The sequence below is a fragment of the Triticum aestivum genome, chromosome 7D (genome assembly GCF_018294505.1).
Source record: "Triticum aestivum cultivar Chinese Spring chromosome 7D, IWGSC CS RefSeq v2.1, whole genome shotgun sequence".
Classification (NCBI taxonomy): Eukaryota; Viridiplantae; Streptophyta; class Magnoliopsida; order Poales; family Poaceae; genus Triticum; species Triticum aestivum.
In genome coordinates this window covers 114,082,232-114,100,740 of record NC_057814.1, presented here as the reverse complement: position 1 = coordinate 114,100,740, position 18,509 = coordinate 114,082,232, and positions in this window count along the sequence as shown.

Sequence of the window (18,509 nt, the reverse complement as noted above, 5' to 3'; positions counted from 1 at the left end):
GCGCCGTGCCAGTGCCGCTGCTTCGCCCGGGTCAACGGCGCCGCACGCACAACCACGCGAGCTGGCCCCGGCCCACCTGCCATGGCAAAATTTCGTGTTTTGACCCTTTTGTTAAACAAAATCGAGGTCTGACCCCAGTTTGAAAGTTTTTCGAGATTTGACCATTTTCCCCTACCGCCACAAGGCACGGCGGTAAGATCATATAGCCTACTGTCGAGACCTGTGGCAGTAACAAACTTGTCCACGTCAGCAACGATAAACGGCCTCCATGCCCCCTCCGTCACACCCTACCGCCGCTCCTCCCGGCGGTAGGATGTCTGAACCTACCGCCGGAGTCTCTGGCGGTAGGGTGTGGACATATATAAACCACGGGCCGGTCGCCCCCACCCCCTTCTTCCCTCCCCCCCAGCCGTCCCCATCACGAAGAACAGAGCAGTTGCTCCAACTCGCCCTCTCTCATCCCCTCCACTCCCCCCCTCCGATCTTCTTCGTTTCTTGACGGATTTTGCGGATCGAGATGGCCCCGAAGAAAGAAAAGTAAGCTCTTTCAGTCCCTCCAATAAGTTTTAATCAAACACCTTTCGATTCGTCGCATTATTCGATTCAAATCACTCCTATTTGAAAAAAAATTAACCCTAGGATTGATTTAGGTTGATTCTAGATGTTATATTGTGTTAGATATGAACTATATTGAATAGTTGGTATGGTTGTGTTAAGATGAACCCTAGTTCATATTTGATTTGAATGGTTTTTTTTATATGATGGATGTTGGAGGTATTTGTTATGATAGATGATGCATGTTCCTATGCTATGATGCAAGTATTGGATGTAGTGTATGATGAATATTGGAGATGAATATTTGATATATTTGTTATATGTAGTGTATGAATCCTCAAGATGAACCCTAGTTCATTTTTTTGTTTTTTAACAAAAAATGAGATGATGCATGTTGGATGTTGTTGGAGAAATATGTGTTATGATGCATTTGAACCATGGTGATTGCATCTTCATAAAAGTATTTTATTTAGTTCTTGATATATGTATTGTATTTAGTTCATGTTCATGATAATCTTGATATATGATTATTCAAAGATTGAACTCATAGGTTCTGTTGGATGTGATTAATTTTTGTTATGCATCGATATGTTTCGTAGTTAATGTTGAACCCTAGTTCATGTTGAAAACTCTTTTGATATGCTTATGCAATTCTTTTAGGAGGCTCTTGCGAACGACATCGGCACGAAGTACACAATGCTTGACCCTAGGTTCGACAAGCGTCACCGTGCCCGTTTCATTGAGAATGGAGTGGTAATTACCATTTTAAACCAAATCTTTCGAATTGACGAAAACAAGTTGCTAACTATTATGTCCATGCTAATTATGCTTTGGTTATTGATTTTCACATATGTTGTCGCCACTGCGGATGAGGGCTCACAAGACGACGGTTAAGATGGAGTACGACGATCGGTACGCATCGTTCTTCAGGAGAGCCCGACTATTGGGTTTCGTCCTGCAGTTCAAGCGTAAGCCGCCGACACTCGTTCACTCAACTCTCACGGCTTTGATCGACCGGTGGCGGCCAGAGACGCACAACTTTCATCTTCCATGTGGGGAGATGACCGTGACCCTCGAGGATTGGGCGATGATTACAGCACTACCGCTCGAGGGTCGTGCTCTCACAGGAAGAGTGGAGAGGGCAAACTGGCACGAGAGGGTTGTCAGCCTCATCAGCAACTGCCCCCCCCCCCGCTAAGAGCAACCGGACTTCCGGTATACCGCTGTCATGGCTCCTTGAGCACCGGAGCAAGTGCCCGGAAGATGCCGAGCCCCGAGTGGTGAAGCAGTACGCCAGGGCCTACCTGTGGTACATTCTCACGGAGGTAGTGTTTCCGGACTGCTCCGGGAACTCTGCCCTATGGATGTATCTCGACTTCCTAAAGGACTGGGATGCGGGGAACAGCTGGGGGGGCCGCCGGACTCTCCTACCTATACCGTTCGGTAAGTGAATATCACTTTCTTGCAATATATAAGACGTGTGCTGCTTTACATTTTGACATCTTATCATCTGGACATGGTTTGTAGCTTGACGTGACCCAGAGAGCGGAAGTCACGTCCGGTATGTGTGGATGTGTATGGGGCCTCTCCATTTGGATGTGGGAGCGAATCCCGGTGGGCCGTCCGGAGAAGCTGCGCTCGCGTGCATGGACGGACTATGGCCAAGATGACGAAGATGATCGGAACCCGACCGTCGCATACGCTTGGGACGTGGTGCGTGTCTACACGGGCGAATCGAAGGCCTTGTACAAGGTCTTCAGCAATGAGCTTGATGCTCTCACGCCTTTCCAGGTATAAGAGCTACATTTTCACTTGAGCTTACCATTGTTTCGATAACACTTTCACTTGAGCCTAACATTGTTTGGTTATAGGTTACTTGGCGGCTGTATAGTGATGATCGAGAGTGGGGGTTCGAGCTGAACAACATGTGCAAGCAGGACCGGCTTCTCTTCTGGTGCATCGTGCCCATGATTTGTGTCTATGCCGTGGAGTACCACTTGCCACAGCACGTTGCCGCACAATTTGGTAAGGCGCAACACACACCACCAGCCCGCCACGATACCGGTGGCTACGACCTACACCTGTGAGTACCACAAGCTGTCCTCATCGATTCTAAGTTCTTGTTTTGATGCTTTACATTCATAAAAGAAGGGTGTTTTACATTCTTTCTTATGCATTGCAGGATGAGCAGGCAGAAGAATCAATCAATCACGGATTGGGAAGCCGAACATGCGAGATACGTGACGGAATGGAACGAGTGGAAAGGACGCAAAGACACGGAGAGGAGAGTGATTGACTGGGACGAGTACGAGGATCACATGTTGTGGTACGATGATGGCATCAAGCACCGTCTGCGTCTGAGGCCCCAGTGGACGACATCAGATGCCGAAGACCTGTTCGATGACGCCTCAGAGAATGAAGCCTACAACGAGAGCATCAGACAGCTTCAAGGCGGGTTTAGGGAGTACGGACCCCTCATGAACAGAGTGGTATGTTGTTTTTACCTCTTTTGAACCGACGGTTGGATGAAATCAACTTTTCGTGCTATTGACTCATTTTATTACTTTGCAGCCTTCGGAGCTGAACAAAAGCATTTTTCATGCCTCTGATGCGCTTAGTGCTGTCCCTGGGACTCGAGCTAGTGAGAATAAGTTGAGGGAAACGGTGAAGGTAATACGGAGTTCATTTTCGTTATCATTGGACATTCGAGAAGTTCATATTGTTTCGTTATCATTGCAGAAATACGTCAACAAAGCACGCCGGCTTGTGGGCCTGCTTGGGTGCGCTACAAACACCGAGGATGTTTTTCCTCCTGCACCGATGCGTAGCCTCGCTTCATCGAGCCATGCAGCCTCGTCGTCTAGGGCAGTTCAAGATGACGAGGAGGAGAGCGACGACGATGATGATGCAGAGGAAGATGAAGAAGAGGTCGCAGAAGAAGAACATGGTGAGGAAGAGGAAGAGGACGATGAGGAGGAGGAGGAGTACGATGATGACTATGGACCTCCAGCAACTCAGCCAACCCAGCGTGAGAAGAGGAATGTGCCGAAGAAGGATTGGAAGAGTCCATCCCCGTTTCAGAAAGCACGTCCTACGGCCCGCAAGAAGACGGCGGCCGAGAAGCGATCCAAGGATAACGAGGGCCGAAAGTCGAAGAGGGGAAGGAAGGACTGAAGTTGCTGCCGTGTCATTGAACTAAAAACTTGCATATTTGCTTCGTGAACCATATGAATTTGCTCGTGAAACTGTTTCGTTAATTTGCTATGTATAACTTGGTGAAAACCTTTACGGATGTCTATTTGCTATGTATCGAACCTACCTTATTTATAGATTTGTGGTGTGTGCATCATATATCATACATTGTGTGCTTCATATGTCATACATATGCTGTTTAAATGTTTTCTGCCAAAAATTGAAGACAAAAGAAGTTAGAAGGTGCAAAAAATGCACACTGGGCCACCCTACCGCCACACACTAAGGCGGTAGGTCTGTACATCCTACCGCCATCACACCCGGCGGTAGGGTGCCTCCCCCCACGCCCTCCTTCTGTGACCAAAAAATCGAGCAGCGCAGCGGTAGGGTTGCACACCCTACCGCCAGGGCGCTTGGCGGTAGGATCCTACCACCTAGGGCCTCGGCGGTAGGGTGTGCAACTCTACCGCTGCGCTGCTCGATTTTTTGGTCACAGAAGGGGGCGTGGGGGAGGCATCCTGCCGCCGGGTCTGATGGCGGTAGGGTGTGGTCTCCTACCGCCGCGTCCTATGGCGGTAGGGTTTGGGCATTTATAAACCCAACCGCCCGCCCACCCCACCCCAACCCCTAATCCCCACCCACCCAACCGCCTTCTTCTTCCTCTCGCCCATTTTCTCATCTCCTCCACTTCCCCACTCCGATCTTCTTCGTTGATTCACGGATTTTGCGGATCGAGATGGCTACGAAAAGAGGAAGGTAAGCTCCTCCAATCCCCCAATTAGTTTGAGTCAAATCAATCCGCTTTCTTATAGCCATATGAGGAACCCTCTCTAGTTGATATGATGAACCCTAGAACCTAGATGATTGCAATGTAATGAACCTAGTTGATGAACCCTAGGTTTAGTCTTTCTTATAGCCATACGAGGAACCCTCTCTAGTTGATATGATGAACCCTAGAACCTAGATGAACTCTAGGTTTAGTCTTTCTTATATCCATATGAGGAACCCTCTCTAGTTGATATGATGAACCCTAGAACCTAGATGAACCCTAGGTTTAGTCTTTCTTATAGCCATATGTGATGATTTATTGTGTGAATATTGTAGATATTTGTTTTGCTATATATCTCCATTGATTTAGGTGGAATCTACCTATATCTGATGAAGGCTTGCATTAGAACAAATATTGATGTTTAATTAACTTTATCCAATCAATGCTTATATAAGGAAAATGGCGCCGCCACCACCACTTGATGAGGATGATGACTATGAAGACCCACTTGAGGAAGCCATCTGTGCTCAAAGAGTGAGGCTGAGCGATCAGGAGGTGTGCAACCTATGGGACAACTTTCTGCCACGTGCTGACTTGGTCGGGGTGCCATTCGTGACCCGTCTGATGATACGTCTCCAACGTATCTATAATTTTTGATTGCTCCATGCTATATTATATTCTGTTTTGGACATTATTGGGCTTTATTATACACTTTTATATTATTTTTGGGACTAACCTATTAACCGGAGGCCCAGCCCAGAATTTCTGTTTTTTGCCTATTTCAGAGTTTCGCAGAAAAAGAATATCAAACGGAGTCCAAACGGAATGAAACCTTCGGGAACGTGATTTTTGGAATGAACGTGATCCAGAGGACTTGGACCCTACGTCAAGACTTCAACCAAGAAGCCACGAGGTAGGGGGGCGTGCCTACCCCCCTGGGCGCGCCCTCCACCCTCGTGGGCCCCCTGTTGCTCCATCGACGTACTTCTTCCTCCTATATATACCTACATACCCCCAAACTACCAGATACGGAGCCAAAAACCTAATTCCACCGCCGCAACCTTCTATACCCGTGAGATCCCATCTTGGGGCCTGTTCCGGAGCTCCGCCGGAGGGGGCATCGATCACGGAGGGCTTCTACATCAACACCATAGCCTCTCCGATGATGTGTGAGTAGTTTATCTCAGACCTTCGGGTCCACAGTTATTAGCTAGATGGCTTCTTCTCTCTTTTTGGATCTCAATACAATGTTCTCCCCCTCTCTCGTGGAGATCTATTCGATGTAATCTTCTTTTGCGGTGTGTTTGTTGAGACCGATGAATTGTGGGTTTATGATCAAGTTTATCTATGAACAATATTTGAACCTTCTGAATTCTTTTATGTATGATTGGTTATCTTTGCAAGTCTCTTCGAATTATCAGTTTGGTTTGGCCTACTAGATTGATCTTTCTTACAATGGGAGAAGTGCTTAGCTTTGGGTTCAATCTTGTGGTGTCCTTTCCCAGTGACAGTAGGGGCAGCAAGGCACGTATTGTATTGTTGCCATCGAGGATAACAAGATGGGGTTTATATCATATTGCATGAGTTTATCCCTCTACATCATGTCATCTTGCTTAAAGCGTTACTCTGTTCTTATGAACTTAATACTCTAGATGCATGTTGGATAGCGGTCGATGTGTGGAGTAATAGTAGTAGATGCAGGCAGGAGTCGGTCTACTTGTCTCGGACGTGATGCCTATATACATGATCATACCTAGATATTCTCATAACTATGCTCAATTCTATCAATTGCTCAACAGTAATTTGTTCACCCACCGTAAATACTTATGCTCTTGAGAGAAGCCACTAGTGAAATCTATGGCCCCTGGGTCTATTTTCCATCATATTAATCTCCCGACAACAAGCTATTTCTGGCGCCGTTTTTATTTTACTTTCTTTACTTTGCATCTTTATCATAAAAATACCAAAAATATTATCTTATCATATCTATCAGATCTCACTCTCGTAAGTGACCGTGTAGGGATTGACAACCCCTTATCGCGTTGGTTGCGAGGATTATTTTGTTTGTGTAGGTGCGAGGGACTCGTGCGTGGCCTCCTACTGGATTGATACCTTGGTTCTCAAAAACTGAGGGAAATACTTACGCTACTTTGCTGCATCACCCTTTCCTCTTCAAGGGAAACCCAACGCAGTGCTCAAGAGGTAGCAAGAAGGATTTCTGCCGCCGTTGCTGGGGAGTCTACGCAAAAGTCAACATACCAAGTACCCATCACAAACCCTTATCTCCCACATTACATTATTTGCCATTTGCCTCTCGTTTTCCTCTCCCCCACTTCACCCTTGCCGTTTTATTCGCCCTCTCTTTTTCGTTCGCCTTCTTCCCGTATGTATCTTTGTTTGTGTTTCCTTGTGCCTTCTATATGCTTGCATCTTCGCTTGCTGAAAATCTATTGATATGGATCCACTTAAAGTGTTCTACTTGGATCATCTTCGATCCTTATGCGCTCGTGCTGAAACCCCAACTAGCTTAGTTGATGGGAAATCTTTAGATGAGCATGCTCATTTTGTGCGTCATCGTTTGTCTGAAAAACGGAAGCTCTTATGGTATCATATAAATAGTTTGCTATGCTATGCTTGGAATCTTTGTGAAATTTGTGATTTTACTTGTTGCTCTAAGAACCCTAAAAAACACCTTCCCTACCTATGTGAGTTCAATAATAATGAAATCTTATCTTCTTATGCAAAGGGTGTTTATAGCTACTATGATATCGAACAAATTGAAGAATTTGTCATTTTTAAGGGTGCTCATGAAGTTGCTTCTTTGATTGAAAAGTATGATTTTACTCTCAACAAATTTGAAAATTCCGTCATACTTGAATATTGCAATGAAAACTTTGCTCATAATGTCTATGTCCAAGAATTTATTGAAAGAATGACCGTTGCTTTGGAAGAAAATAATGATATGCTTGAATCTATAGATAATGATGATTCCGATGATTTGGTTGAAATATCCCTTGATAAACATGATGCTTGCTATTCTTGTGGCCATGATGCCAATATTTATGAAGACGAATTTGCTATAGTTCCTTCTGTTAAAAATGAGATTGTTGCTATTGCACCCATGCTTGATAGTTCCCTCGACGAAAGGCATGATTTCAATGATTTTACTATAAATTCTCTTGATGACAATTGTGCTAATAATATTCAAAACCCTAAGCTTGGGGATGCTAGTTTTGCTATGTCTACTACTTGTTGCAATGATCATGATTGGGGTGATTCTTCTTATGATCTTGAAAATTTATTTAATCCCCATGATGAATATGAGATTGATAATATTGTTTGCAATAATATTGGAAGTGGGTTTGGAAGAGTGTCAACTTTAGATCCCACATATGTGACGCCCGAATAATTAAGCTAGAGTGAACCTCTGCTAATGATGCCACGTCACCTCGGTTACTGTTGATAAACTCGTGTTGATTCGAAACCGATGCAAATTTAAATTCAAAATCAAGTCAAACGATAAAGCTTTTCAAATATTAAAACTAAATTATTCGGGTTGTGTCAAATAATGCTTAGGTAATTATGGCAGAGAAATCACACTTTTATAAAATGTCTCAATACTCTAAAATGAGTAAAATAGTAGCAAGAACAATTATTTAAATGCTTTTAAAGTGATAAACAATTACAAACTATTATATTTAGGTGCCAAGTTAATTGTGGCAGTGGTATAATTACTATTACTAATTTAGGAGCTAACTATATGTTTTACAAAAATAAAACAATTTGAAAGATGAAATAAACAGAAAAGAAATTGAAAGATAAAAGAAAAACAAAAAAATCAAAAGGATAAACCCCCACCCCTGGCCCAACTAGACCAGCCGACCCAGCAGGCCACAATGGCCGGCCCAACTGGCCCACCCGGCCACCCCCACTTCCCTTATCCACCCACCCGGCCAAACCCTAACCGCTGACCCGCACCCACTCCCCCCCCCACTCCCTCGTCTCTTCCTCTCCCCCCCTCGATCCAGATCGGATCGGGGCTGACCCCGTGGCCGTCGCCCGGAGCCGCCTCGCTGTGTTGGGGAACGTAGCAATAATTCAAAATTTTCCTACGTGTCACCAAGATCAATCTAGGAGATGCTAGCAACGAGAGAGAGGGAGTGCATCTTCATACCCTTGAAGATCGCTAAGCGGAAGCGTTACAAGAACGCGGTTGATGGAGTCGTACTCGCGGCGATTCAAATCGCGGAAGATCCGATCTAGCGCCGAACGGACGGCGCCTCCGCCTTCAACACACGTACAGCCCGGGGACGTCTCCTCATTCTTGATCCAGCAAGGGGAGAGGAGAAGTTGAGGGAGAACTCCAGCAGCACGACGGCGTGGTGGCAATGGAGCTCGTGGTTCTCTGGCAGAGCTTCGCTAAGCACTACGGAGGAGGAGGAGGAGTTGGAGGAGGAGAGGGCTGCGCCAGGGAAGAGGTCCGGCTGCCCTCCCACCCCTCCACTATATATAGGGGCAAGGGGAGAGGGGGAGGCGCCCTAGGGTTTCCCCTAGGGGCGGCGGCCAAGCAGATTGGATCTCCCTAGGGAAAATCCTAGGGAGACTTGCCCCCCAAGCCAAGCAGGTGGAGGCTTGCCTCCCAAGCTAGGTGGAGGCGCCCCACCTCCCCAAGTAACGTGGGAAAGGGTGTGGGGGTGCACCACCCCTTAGTGGGCTGGTTTGCCCCTTCCCCTTTGGCCCATGAGGCCCTCCAACACTTGCCGGGGCTCCCGAAACACCTTTCGGTCATGCTGGCCATAGCCTGGTACCCCCGAAACACTTCCGGACTCCAATACCCTTCGTCCAATATATCGATCTTCACCGCCGGACCATTCCGGAACTCCTCGTGATGTCCGGGATCTCATCCGGGACTCCGAACAACCTTCGGTAACCACATACTATTTCCCATAACAACTCTAGCGTCACCGAACCTTAAGTGTGTAAACCCTACGGGTTCGGGAACCATGCAGACATGACCGAGACACCTCTCCGGCCAATAACCAATAGCGGGATCTGGATACCCATATTGGCTCCCACATGTTCCACGATGATCTCATCGGATGAACCACGATGTCGGGGATTCAATCAATCCCGTATACAATTCCCTTTGTCTATCGGTATGTTACTTGCCCGAGATTCAATCGTCGGTATCCCAATACCTCGTTCAATCTTGTTACCGACAAGTCTCTTTACTCGTTCCATAACGCATGATCCCGTGGCTAACTCATTAGTCACATTGAGCTCATTATGATGATGCATTACCGAGTGGGCCCAGAGATACCTCTCCGTCATACGGAGTGACAAATCCCAGTCTCGATTCGTGCCAACCCAACAGACACTTTCGGAGATACCTGTAGTGCACCTTTATAGCCACCCAGTTACGTTGTGACATTTGGTACACCCAAAGAATTCCTACGGTATCCGGGAGTTGCACAATCTCATGGTCTAAGGAAATGATACTTGACATTAGAAAAGCTCTTAGCAAACGAACTACACGATCTTGTCCTATGCTTAGGATTGGGTCTTGTCCATCACATCATTCTCCTAATGATGTGATCCCGTTATCAATGACATCCAATGTCCATGGTCAGGAAACCATAACCATCTATTGATCAACGAGCTAGTCAACTAGAGGCTTACTAGGGACATGTTGTGGTCTATGTATTCACACATGTATTACGGTTTCCAGTTAATACAATTATAGCATGAACAATAGACAATTATCATGAACAAGGAAATACAATAATAACCATTTTATTATTGCCTCTAGGGCATATTTCCAACACGCCGGCCCCTGCCCTCTGCCTCGCGCCCCCGTCCCCTCTCCCTTGACGACGCCCCTCGCCGTGCCGACCACGACTGCGCCTCGGCGCTCGCCACCGACGCCGCCCGGATCGCTACCTCGCCGGAGGCCGCCATCGCCGGTCTTCCTCCCCGTCTACGTCGACGCCGTCGTCCCCGTCCCCCACCACGAGCACCATTGCCCCGATCCCTGCACCCCGCCGTGAGCCCCCTCTTCCCCTCTCTGCCCTGCGCCGTCGCCCCGCATCGCATCTGCGGCCGTGCTACCCAGCCGTGGCCTCGCCGCCACCTCGCGCCGTTGCCGCTCGTCGCGTGCTACGACGCCGCTCCCGCGCCCTGCCTCGCTCCGGGGCCGCGCTCGCCGTGCCCGCGACCCCCGCTGCGGTGCCCTGCGTTCGCCCCGCTTCCGCCCTGCGGTGGCCCTGCCGTTGTGCCATGCCCCCGCGCAGTCTCGGCGCCCGGCGCCTGCCACCACAGCTGCGCCCTCCTGGGCGGCCTCCCCCGTCACAGGCAACCTCGCCCCGCACTGGGCGGGTTGCGCCCCTGCGCCCATCCCTGGCCGGCGCCGTGCCCCGCCGTGGCCGCCAGCGCCCACGCCCGCGTGCCCCTGGGCGTGCGCCCGAACGGGGCGCGCCCGTAACCCGTCGTCCGCGCCCTGTATGGCCTCTGGGCCAATGACAAACGGGGCCCACGCCCTGAGAACGAAAATGAAAAAAAAGGTTTAAAAAATGATAATAATAAATAAAAATATTAAATAGTTAATTAATTAATTAATTAATAAATTAACTTCATTAATCTAGTTTAATTAAACATATCCAATCCTGCTCAATTAAACCCTATTTAACCTGTTTAGTCTATGACAGGTGGGTCCCATTGGACCCACATGTCAGTTTGACCAGTCAACAGTCAGAGTTGACTGCTGATGTCATGCTGACGTCATAAATGCAATTTTGAATTAAAATAATCTGTTAATTCTAGAAAATGATTTAAAACTTTAAAAATTAATATAAAATAATCCGTAACTCGGATGGAAAAACTTTGTACATGAAAGTTGCTCAGAACGACGAGACGAATCCGAATGAGCAGCCCGTTCGTCAGCCACATGTCCCTAGCATAGCAAACACACAACTTCCCTCTCCGGTTCATCTGTCCGAAAACGCGAAATACCGGGAATACTTTCCCGGATGTTTCTCCCCTTCGCCGGTAACACCTCCTACTATGTTAGGTCATCTCTAAAACCGCGCGTTGCCATGTTACGCTTTGTGATACTTTGATTGCTCTGTTATTTATTGTGTTCCCCCTCCGTTACTTCTTTCCGGTAGACCCCGAGGCTGCCGGCGACCCCCAGTTCGACTACGGTGTTGACGACTCGTCCTTCTTGCCAGAGCAACCAGGCAAGCCCCCCCCCTTGATCACCAGATATCGCCTATTCCTTCTCTATACTGCTTGCATTAGATTAGTGTAGCATGTTACTGCTTTCGGTTAATCCTATTCTGCTGCATAGCCTGTCATTGTTGCTACAGTTGTTACCCTTACCTGCTATCCTACTGCTTAGTATAGGATGCTAGTGTTCCATCAGTGGCCCTACACTCTTGTCCGTCTGCCATGCTATACTACTGGGCCGTGATCACTTCGGGAGGTGATCACGGGTATATACTATATACTTTATATACATGACACATGTGGTGACTAAAGTCGGGTCAGCTCGTTGAGTACCCGCAAGTGATTCTGATGAGGGGGCTGAAAGGACAGGTGGCTCTCCCAGTAGAGGTGGGCCTGGGTTCCTGACGGCCCCCGACTGTTACTTTGTGGCGGAGCGACAGGGCAGGTTGAGACCACCTAGGAGAGAGGTGGGCCTGGCCCTGGTCGGCGTTCGCGGTTACTTTAAAATAACACGCTTAACGAGTTCTTGGTATTTGATCTGAGTCTGGCCATTTGGTCTATACGCACTAACCAACTACGCGGGAACAATTATGGGCACTCAACGTCGTGGTATCAGCCGAAGCCTTCTTGACGTCAGCGACGGAGCGGCGCGCGCCGGATTGGACTGGAATGCCTGCTAGGCTAGGTCTTCTTCCGGCCGCCCTCGCAACGTGCAGGTGTGCAATGGGCGATGGGCCCAGACCCCTGCGCCATAGGATTTAGACCGGCATGCTGACCTCTCTGTTGTGCCTAGGTGGGGCTGCGACGTGTTGATCTTCCGAGGCCGGGCATGACCCAGGAAAGTGTGTCCGGCCAAATGGGATCAAGCGTGTTGGGTTATGTGGTGCACCCCTGCAGGGAAGTTTATCTATTCGAATAGCCGTGTCCCTCGGTAAAAGGACGACCCGGAGTTGTACCTTGACCTTATGACAACTAGAACCGGATACTTAATAAAACACACCCTTCCAAGTGCCAGATATAACCCGGTGATCGCTCTCTAACAGGGCGACGAGGAGGGGATCGCCGTGTAGGATTATGCTATGCGATGCTACTTGGTGAACTTACCATCTACTCTCTTCTACATGCTGCAAGATGGAGGTGGCCAAAAGCGTAGTCTTCGACTGGATTAGCTATCCCCCCTTATCCTGGCATTCTGCAGTTCAGTCCACCAATATGGCCCTTTACACATATACCCATGCATATGTAGTGTAGCTCCTTGCTTGCGAGTACTTTGGATGAGTACTCACGGTTGCTTTTCTCCCTCTTTTCCCCTTTCTATACCTGGTTGTCGCAACCAGATGCTGGAGTCCAGGAGCTAGAGATCCCAAGGATGATTCTACATGGAGTTCGGCTTCGAGGAGTAGTTAGGAGGTCCCAGGCAGGAGGACTTGCCTTTTCGATCGTTGCTACTTTTGTGCTAGCCTTCTTAAGGAAAACTTGTTTAACTTATGTCTGTACTTAGATATTGTTGCTTCCGCTGACTTGGCTATGATCGAGCACTTGTATTCGAGCCCTCGAGGCCCCTGGCTTGTATTATGATGCTTGTATGACTCCTTTATGTTGTAGAGTTGTGTTGTGATATCTTCCCGTGAGTCCCTGATCTTGATCGTACACATTTGCGTGCATGATTAGTGTACTAATGAATCAGGGTCGTCACAAGTTGGTATCAGAGCCAACTGCCTGTAGGAATCCCCCTTTCCAACTCCTTGGCCGAAGTCGAGTCTAGTCATTGAAAAACTTTTACCAACATGGCTGTGCAGCCCATGGGCCCACATCGCCATTGGGTGGTATTAGGATCTTTTATTCCTCGTCTATACTCTGGGACTCTTATCTCTCTTCTATTTGGGTTTAATGAATTTACTAAAATCTAACTTTAGGTTCTCGAAAAAACTTTCTCCCGGAGAGTCCCTTCAGTCCAGATGATCGCCGGCAGCACCAGAAGATTCCGAAGATATTCTCCGATGTTCTCTCGAGACACTTGTGCCCACCGCCTTTGCAAATTCCCTACCACTGTTATATCATTATGGATAACTACATACACTTGGCCTTTCAATCCCATGGATCTTGTTATTACAAGATACCCTGAAAATTCTCTCTATAGTTCCGAGAATTCTTTGTGCCTACTGTCTTGCAGTTCATTACCCACATGAACACTCCTACGGATAATTCCTCGCACATACCGAGTATCCGCCCATCCCCAGTTGTTTATGTGTTTCACTAAGGTCTTCGAAATACTATTTGATCTTCCGAAAATCCTTAGCAACTTATTGCTCTTGAAATTCTTGCTTGCTTTCATTATGGTTAATCCCATAAGTATAGTAATCTTATTGGCAGCCCTTGTCACTATCATTTTGAGTCCATTGATTCAATATGTTGCGAATGCTCGCAATCCCCCAATCAGATCCTAGAATTCATCCTTTCGGCTCAGACGCCATTTGAAACGTGAACTGGTTCTCGCCAATCAAATTGTCGTCGATTTTGCCCCTATGTCTATTGAACTTATCCATCCTTGATCAGAGCGTCTGTTTCTGATCCTTCGCTTTGTAAATCATAATCCCTTTGCAATTGAGCTCTAAGTTACTTAGTTGTTTCTATAATCCAAGGTCTTTACATTGATTCTTCCTCTGGTTGTGTGCCGATACTCACATCAGATCCTTTATGGACCATCAGAACCTTGTTGAATTTTATCCGACAACGTCCTTCATATTCAATCACTTTGGAAGTTCTTTCCCTGATACATAATGCCTTTGGTAAATCCTATTCCTTGATTTGGCCAACCATGCTCTGCTTTCGAACTGGTGATATTTACTATTGAAGCTTGTGGTATATGTTTCCACGATGCCCCGATGGGTTGAACCTATGCCTTTCATACTATGTGTGAACTCGAAAGTTTTCATGAGTCATACTCTTCTGGTATTTTGCCAGCTAAAATTTTCAACACTGCAACTTCATCAAACGCGAGAAGTGAATGAAAGGTTATGCATTGAAGAAGTGGGAGTCGACCTTGAACTTTGCGTTCATGCCCATGGACACGATGTAGATCTTATCATTAAAGCTTTTCTTAAATTAATTATTCCCTTGGTATAAGTTCATCTTATATCTGGGATCTGGCCTTTTGCAATCGTGGTTCCGACCATGTTCTCCTTTAAATACTATTTCTCTTGCAAGTTTAAGCACTTATCTTCTGCAGAGCAATACCCTAGTCCAACCTCTACTTTGATCTGTCGTCGAGCATTACCCCCTGGTATCTCGAGATTATCATGAAACTGCAGAACCTCTTATGAGTTCTTCATCAAGTATTACCTTCTCACTGATTCCAATTTTTCACGGGCTCTGAGTTATTAAACACTCAAAGACACCGATAACTGACTCGAGTCCGCATCGCGATTAAGCAACTCTTGGTAACCTTCATTATTTACGAGTTTGAACTCAATCATGTCATTCCTAGCCTGCTTGTCTATATCCTTGTTGTGCCGATTTTAACTGTGCTACCTGGTCCTTATTCCCGAAGCACAACTTTCGACGATGAGCTAAGCTTACGTCGATCTTTCTCGTCATATCATTTCACCTTGAACAACAAGCTTGATTTCGAGTTTGTGTCGTACCCATGGTGACGTTGGTCGTGCAACCCAGCCCATATTTCGGGTGCACCTTTCAACCAATGTTTAATTGTGTATGTTTTCCTCGAGCATACATCATTATACCATTTGATCTGACAAATGTTATCCCCTTGTTCACATAGTTGTGGAAATCCATCTTTTGTTAATCTCGATGAATTGTCGCTGATTCCATCAGCCACCTCCTCATCCTCTCGTTGGTTTACTGATGAACTCTTGTTTCGGAACTCGCTCCCATAGTTCATTTCCCGAGAATCTTACAATGTCATCTCGTCAAATTGTGCCGCACCTTTTCTTCTCAGGCATCCTAAGTCTGAGGTATCGTGACACCAATCACATCTGAATCTCGGTCAGATATGATGGTTGGAACATATTTCCAAGAGTTATAATGTTGGTCTTTATATGACCCGGTAAGGTTATGTCATGCCTAGCACACCTGGCCGGAGGACCTATTGTTATAGTTTCTTTTTAGCAAGCTTAGCGATTCTTCCATGAGGAAATCGTAAGACTTACTTTACAAGTTGTTCCTGATGGATCCCTTGTGTATCGAAAGTCTGACCTTTGCTTGAAGACCATGTCAATGCTATCTCGAAGCTTGTCTGTGGTACTCCGATTTTCAACAAGAACATTTGAAGCCCAATGCTAAATGTTTCTTGCTCAATTATCCAAACACCGTTGTATGGATAATGGCATGGAATTTCTCTTCCTTTTCCTAAAGGGTTTTCTATGTTATATCCCTTCATGGATATCATGCTTTGCTTGCCCTTGGGAAGGATATACACCTGAAATATGTGCTTAAACACATTTTCCTTTCCATTGTTTTGTCTAACCTTTCTGGTGATCATTATGATCTAAGCAGTATTAATTCCCTGCTTATGTTAACACCTAAGTGTACAATTCTGTCAGTAAGACCCTGTTGCTTTTGTTGATGACATTCCGGTAACCACCGATGGACGAGAACCTTGCCTATTGGTCTGCCTCGTTCAACGAGCAGGAAAATGGTTCTCTTCGTCCCTCGCCCTTGGTATTGATGTTGTTGCCGACATATCTGACAGGCTACCCTCTGACATGCCTTGCTATCATGACCGTGCAAGATGTCAGCCCCCTTTCTACTTTAAACCACATGGTGGGCCCATAACCCACAGTTCCACGGGATCGAAACCTGACTCTCCTGTACACCCTGTTGCCACAGTTATTCCTAGAGCTTGACCTCGTATGTAATTCACAAGCCACCTTCCTAGTGAGTTATTCTGGTAACAGACGCAATCCTTAACCTCGTTGATCTGGACCCCCTTTCGCACTATTTCAGACATCGAACTATCGCCTATCCGTTTGAAAATTCTCATGGTACCTTCTTACCTTGCTCTCGATATCTTCTTAAGTTTCAACTCGAGGGATACTTATGCTTCTTCCCTGAGTTAACCGTCCGATGCCCGATCTTGTTAGGATCCGTCCTGATAGAGTTTTCCCCTCTTATCCTTTCGTAAGTACGGTGAAGATCCTAAAGGAAGGACGACAACTTCTTCATAATGCATTGATGCATAGGAATGAAGACATCAACGCTATGGAACGACCTCTTCGAGAAGAGCAACCAAGACCGAGAAGATTCGTTAGAAATTTGTAACCAGACCTTTCCCTCTTACTCCACCTCTTAAATCTCGGGACGAGATTTCTTGTAGTGGAGGAGAATTGTGACGCCCGGATAATTAAGCTACAGTGAACCTCTGCTAATGATGCCACGTCACCTCGGTTACTGTTGATAAACTCGCGTTGATTCTAAACCGATTCAAATTTAAATTCAAAATCAAGCAAACGATAAAGATTTTCAAATATTAAAACTAAATTGTTCGGGTTGTGCCAAATAATGCATAGGTAATTATGGCAGAGAAACCACACTTTTATAAAATGTCTCAATACTCTAAAATGAGTAAAACAGTAGCAAGAACAATTATTTAAATGCTTTTAAAATGATAAACAATTACAAACTATTATATTTAGGTGCCAAGTTAATTGTGGTAGTGGTATAATTACTATTACTAATTTAGGAGCTAACTATATGTTTTACAAAACTAAAACAATTTGAAAGATGAAATAAACAGAAAAGAAATTGAAAGATAAAAGAAAAACAAAAAAATCAAAAGGATAGACCCCCACCCCCTGGCCCAACTGGACCAGCCGACCCAGCAGGCCACAATGGCCGGCTCACCTGGCCCAACCGGCCACCCCCACTTCCCTTATCCACCCACCCGGCCAAACCCTAACCGCTGACCCGCACCCACTCCCCCCACTCCCTCGTCTCTCCCTCTCCCCCCGATCCAGATCGGATCGGGGCTGACCCCGTGGCCGTCGCCCGGAGCCGCCTCGCCGGCCCCTGCCCTCTGCCCCGCGCCCCCGTCCCCTCTCCCTTGATGACGCCCCTCGCCGTGCCGACCACGACTGCGCCTCGGCGCTCGCCACCGACGCCGCCCGGATCGCTACCTCGCCGGAGGCCGCCATCGCCGGTCTTCCTCCCCGTCTACGTCGACGCCGTCGTCCCCGTCCCCCACCGCGAGCAGCATTGCCCCGATCCCTGGACCCCGCCGTGAGCCCCCTCTTCCCCTCTCTGCCCTACGCCGTCGCCCCGCATCGCATCTGCGGCCGCGCTACCCAGCCGTGGCCTCGCCGCCGCCTCGCGCAGTTGCCGCTCGTCGCGTGCTACGACGCCGCTCCCGCGCCCTGCCTCACTCCGGGGCCGCGCTCGCCGTGCCCGCGACCCCCGCTGCGGTGCCCTGCGTTCGCCCCGCTTCCGCCCCGCGGTGGCCCTGCCGCTGTGCCATGCCCCCGCGCAGTCTCGGCGCCCGCCACCACAGCTGCGCCCTCCTGGGCGGCCTCCCCCGTCACCGACAACACCGCCCCGCACTGGGCGGGTTGCGCCCCTGCGCCCATCCCTGGCCGGCGTCGTGCCCCGCCGTGGCCGCCAGCGCCCACGCCCGCGTGCCCTGGGCGTGCGCCTGAACGGGGCGCGCTCGTAACCCGTCGCCCGCGCCCTGTATGGCCTCTGGGCCAATGACAAACGGGGCCCACGCCCTGAGAACGAAAATGAAAAAAAATGTTTAAAAAAATGATAATAATAA